The following is a 5,664-nucleotide window of genomic DNA, read 5'->3' on the forward strand; positions in this document are numbered from 1 at the left end:
TCCCTTTTCCCCCCCCCCCCCCCCCGAATTGGGCACGCCCCCAAACAACCTGTGGGTCCCAAGGGACAAGGGCTGGCGGGCAGACCCCCGTGGATACTCGAAAGTGATCTGTTGGTTAAGAAGACACCGTTCGACAGTCACACACAGGTGGGACAGGGTGTGTGTGTTCTAGGGCTTTGGCTGGCTTCTGCCACCATTTATGAAAAGTTAATGTTGTCAATTATTGCGAATACGGCTACGTGTGCGGTACTGTATCTCATCTCTCACCAAAGGTCGCCGCAAACAGCAAAACGAGGAAATAGAAAAAGAAAACTAAACAAAACAAACAAACAAACCAAAAAAAAAAAAAGAACCAACATAGGAAAGAGAATAATTTATAACCGACAGAGGAATGGAAGCTCTGGTTGAGGGGGGAGTAAAATTTTCAATCACCACGTGTATCCATCGCTGGCAGTGCAGGAACAGAAACATTGAAAATTTTCACTCCTGCGTAAACTGTTGTGTCATCAAAGGTGTTGTCGGGTGAGGAGAGTTCTCGAGCCAGCACTTTGTACTTGCAGTCTAAATTACTGTATCCACGGACATGATAGGAAAAAGAATGGCTGAGTCTTGGCTGCCAAACACAGATATTCTGTTAGCCACATTCGCCATTACCGCACTCGAGTACTGTACTTCCCCTACCCCCTACGTACAGGTGATACCGGTACCCAGGCACGAAGCACGACCGGCACCCTTACCGTACAGCTCGAACGCAAGTATTAAAAATTGGTATGGCCAGTACTAGTACTGTACATCCGAGGCCCCATACCAAATTCGAGCTCTGATGCTCGGGGTCTTCGCACAAGATACTTGTGCGGTAGAGCTCTGTACTCGTACGGTGGAGATAGATTGGGGGGTTTTTTCTTTTCCTTTTTTCGGAAAACTGATAGGATGCCCGCCAAGGGCAGTGAAGGGAAGTCAAAAGGTTTCAAAAGTGATGTGATGTTGAGTGCTTGTACTGTACGAGTACCTTAACTTCCTCCACCCCACAAGTAAACATCTCCACAAAAAAAAAAAAAAAAAAGGAACAAGTCCTCGCCATGTGTAAGACTGAGATGACTAAGGCGCTGCCTCAGTATTCTTCAGCGATAATGTGCGTAGCTACAACCATATAGTTAATAATCAGCTACGGTCTAAAGCCTGCACATCTGCGAATCTGTGGTAATTAACAAATGTTGCTTATTAACTAACATAGTGACTTAGGCACTGAAAAGGTGCCAAATTCAATATTATTGGGATGGCATAACACCTTTCACCATTCCATCAGTCAAGGGGATAGCACAGCAAGATATACAAACATCTTACCTTATTGTGGAAGTGCTTAGGATAAGACTTGTCGGTGATTGTTTAGAACCGGGCAGAGCTTCAGTTGAATAACTCGGGATCATGATGACAACCCAACTCTATTCAATTAGGTTCGTGAGTTTCGTGAATCGAATCGACCAGCAGATAGAGAGCTGTGTGGGGTGTTGGAAGAATGAGAGCTTGAATTCGAAGCGGCATCTCCCTAAGCCGAAATGCTGTGATAACCCTGCGTGGTAAAGATTATAAACTTGGAAAAGATCAACCTCCTGACCCATAGTAGACATTAATCGAGATATCGGTCGGTATCCACTGTGATGTTTCCCGTGATGCCAAGACAAGAATTGGTTTATGATAGCATCCGTAGACCCCTGATTTCACCGTCCCCGAACAGGAGCTGAGCTACTGAAAACATCCACTACGAGTAGCATTCTACCACCATGGGCATTACATTCCCCTACGGTATTCTTGGTTTGGCGGGCATCATATCAGTTGTCCCCACGGGAACCTGCTTGACAGAAGTAGAAGTAGGGACTTGAGAGGGCGCTCCGGGTGTTTGTTTTGCTTTTTACCAAGAATTCACAGGGACACCCCGGCCTGCTATGCACTCGAGTACGAGTATTAAGCTACGACCAACTTCAACCCTTTTTCGATCAGCCATCTTCCCGGGTTATCCCTTCTCCCCCCACCCCTTGCGCTAGCGGGTCCGCTCCTTCCGACAAGATGGCTCCGGCAGTTGCTGTGACAAGTGACCTTCCTTGTTCGCAGCAGGTTTTAGGAGTGTTTCGTGGATTGCTTCCCACGAGAGTGGACAAAAAGCCATTACTCGAATGCAATCCACGGTCCACAAGGAAACCACTTGGTATTCTCCGGCACAGGACAATGCAAAGGGGAAAATCTACTCTGGTGCCGGTAGTTAGGGCCCGCTTGCAGCGAGTGTTCGGGTAGAAGGGGTACCCCCACGGGTACTCCGACAAACCCTATTTACTTGTAGATGCCATTTCGGAATCTGTAGTTTCAGTGAGCTAATTGGCTGGCGCCTGTTCTTGTTCTGCATTACTCAAATACGAGTAGAAGGTCATGTTCTTGCAATCCTACCGTAGTACTCGAGTACTGTACAGTACACGTGCCGCTTAGCCGGGGGGGTGTTCCCAAAAGCAAGGAATCATGAACTTTCATAGATGCTCGCTCAGTTACGCACGGATTTTTTGCGATATATTTTGTGAATCCATGTTTGCGAGTGCCGTACAAGTACTTCTTGCCCACTGCGAGTGCTGTACGAGTATGGTACTTGTAGCAAAATATCTGCATCTGAGAGCCAATACAAAGACGTGCCCCCCCTGTGTTCAGGTACAGGTACTCGTACCCAACTACCTCTCGCCCGGGACAAGTCAAGCTGCTTGACTACCGGTATATTCCTTAAATCCCTGTTTCGAGACACTCGAGTGCTTCTTGCTTGGTAAAAGTACCCAAGTGCAAGGTCTCGGCTATCTCCCTAGCTAGAAAGACTTGGGGGAGTACTCGAGTACAGTACTAGTACAATAGCTCACTTCTGTGTGAATAGTTATCGATGTGCAGGTGGCTTGCGGTTCTCGTAATCAATGTTAAGCTTATAAAGTGTATCATCAACATGGTAAATTAGCTACCCCACGTGGACGTGGGGGAGCCCACCCTACCCACTCGACCGGACCGCAGGCTCCAACTCCAGTGATGCATCGAAAAGGGGGAGTTGATTGTCAGTTTCTAAACCTCCTCCATGGAAGCGTATAGAATATCGACTACGGTAGTATCCCCAAACACAGACGGGATGTATGCGGGCAGGCCTCCGTCAAGGAGCGGGAAATCAGGCGAGCGGGCAGAGCAAAGTGAACGACACTTGTCCTAGGAAATAAGTACCGGTACCCGAAAACGGGGATTGGCGAAAGGTTTGGCAAAAAAACAATCCGTGCGTATCTGAGCGCCCGCAACAATTCACGGCCCCTATTTCCGGGCACTTATTTTCAGATACAAGCAGGCACTAAGTGGCGCCAAAAGCTCTCAAGGTCCCAAGAGCAGCAGTTGGATAGAGCACACGTTTGGACCTGCTTGAGCACAGTGCTCGAGACAGCACTTGCCAATTTGAAATTGTAGACGGGGTCATTATATTGACTTGGCTTTATCATGAAATATCACCTTCTCAACTTTCATTCGTCTCCTCCATCAAAATAAATCGAAGTGCCGCGCCTCCCTGGCGAGAATGGCGGGAGCTTACCGATTGCGTCTACTACTGTACAGTATTGTATCGGCTATCGCGCAAGTCTGGTCAAATAAGCAATTTAGCACGCGTAAGCGAAGATAACGCCTTCGAATCCTTGCACAGGTGGCGGAAAAGCGGCCCCCGAGAGCAGGGGTCGTGAATTGCATGGGCTCTCGGATAGGCACGGGTTTTTCGCCGGGCGTTTAGTGAATCCCTGTCTTCGGGCGCTCCCTGACCGCTATGAGCGCCGTTGAAACTCTTGAAATCCACTTACGGTTTGTACGATACTCCAGATCATGATCGGCTTAGTTTGATTACCGGTAGGAGAATTGGAAATACGATACTGGTTAATGGTATATGTCACAACCGCTATTCTGGATGCCCAATTTTCACGGATCCCATCCGGAACAGTGGGGTACCCATAAAAATGGCGAGGGATGGTGCCCGTATTATTCAGGGGAATGGGAGCTTACGGACGGACTGTTTGGTCTGTGATCTGAGATAGCCGGAATTTGAAATCATGATTTCGGACCATGATCTGAAATCACGATTCGCTAACCGCCCTCCACCAAACACCATCGAAAACTTTCAAATTTCCAAATCACGGTTTGGGGTTATTTTAGGAAGTTGAGTAAAGAAGTAGGGCATATCAACTGTGGTTTTCCTAAACTACGATATATCATAATATTATTATGATATGATGCATTCTATTTAGCTTCCACATCATGACAATAGGCCTTGTACCGTAATTTAATAAACCACCCTCATAATCTAAAATTTTCCCAAATCATGATTTGAGATCATGATTTGGAAATATTGTCAAGCCAAGTATCCTGCTATCTCAATCATGACCATCTCAAATCGAAGCGAGCCAAACACGGCCTTATTCCCTTTCTGATACTTTCCTTCCATCCTTTCGGGTGATGGGAAAGGCTGGAAATCCTAAGTGGCTTTCCATCGGTGTTGAATGACGAAGATGGAAGCATGACAGAACTTTGTTTCTCTTTATTTCTCGCCTGCTAGTCCTAATTATCATAATTATTATACAAACAAACAGTTGTGTAGGGTCTAGTTTACCCTCATTACAAAAACTCCCATGCCCTAGATTCTGCTAACACATCTTCAACAACTTGGGCCGTTGCCCGTACAGTACACCATAAGTTACCGCTCAATAGTAGGGATGTCAATGGCGGTTGTCAGGGTTAGGAAAGTCAGCTAACTTCATCTAAATATACTTTTATACTTTGCATAAAGGCAGCAAGCAAGGCTCACATTTCTGTAAAGTTGTTAACCTAGCTTTGCCCTATGATTTCATGGAGGGTGTTAATTTATCCACAGTATTTTGCTAATTACAGTTTGCTTACCCTCGTCTATCATTCTTCCTGATCATCCAGTGTCCCCTACCGGTAGCTCTATCTTTCCTTTCCAATCTTTATCTTTCGCCCTGTCTTCCTCTTTTGGTATAGGTTTTCTAAGTTACATCCGGTTCAGAAGGCCGACTCTACTAGTATATGGACCGCAGATAAGATTTCCTAGAATATCATACTAACCTAAACACCGCTTTTCTAGTGCAACGAGTGAAATTCTGTGAGACTTTGGAGATGCTAAATATTTTGCACGGCACAGCGAGGTACCCTGTTCTACATTGCTCAGGGTATTGCAGAGGGGTGGGGCTGTATCCCAAGACAGGATCAGAAAGATATATGGCCAATCATCCATCTGTACCGTATTCGTGCTTTCGAACAAAATTATACCCTCAATGTTTTGGTATTTCTTATCATGTCTGGGGTGGGTACCATCCGTAGTCCCTGATAATGCTCCCCCCGTGTGCCTGGTGGGGGCGGATACTTGGCCAAGTGCAATGCTACACACCAGCCCCCAAAGGCCTCCAGAAGATTCCTAGGACCTTGTGTGCCAGCACCTTACTCGTGTATGGACGTGGGTGACCGGACAGACTGGGGTTAGAAAATATATGTATCTACATATATTTTCAAACCACAGTCTGTCCGGCCACCAACGTGTATACACGAGTAAGGTGCTGGCACACTCGGTACTAGAAATCTTCTAGAGGCCTTTGAGACCTGGTG

Source organism: Tuber melanosporum, assembly GCF_000151645.1.
Source record: "Tuber melanosporum whole genome shotgun sequence assembly, scaffold_20, strain Mel28".
In the NCBI taxonomy this organism is placed as follows: domain Eukaryota; kingdom Fungi; phylum Ascomycota; class Pezizomycetes; order Pezizales; family Tuberaceae; genus Tuber; species Tuber melanosporum.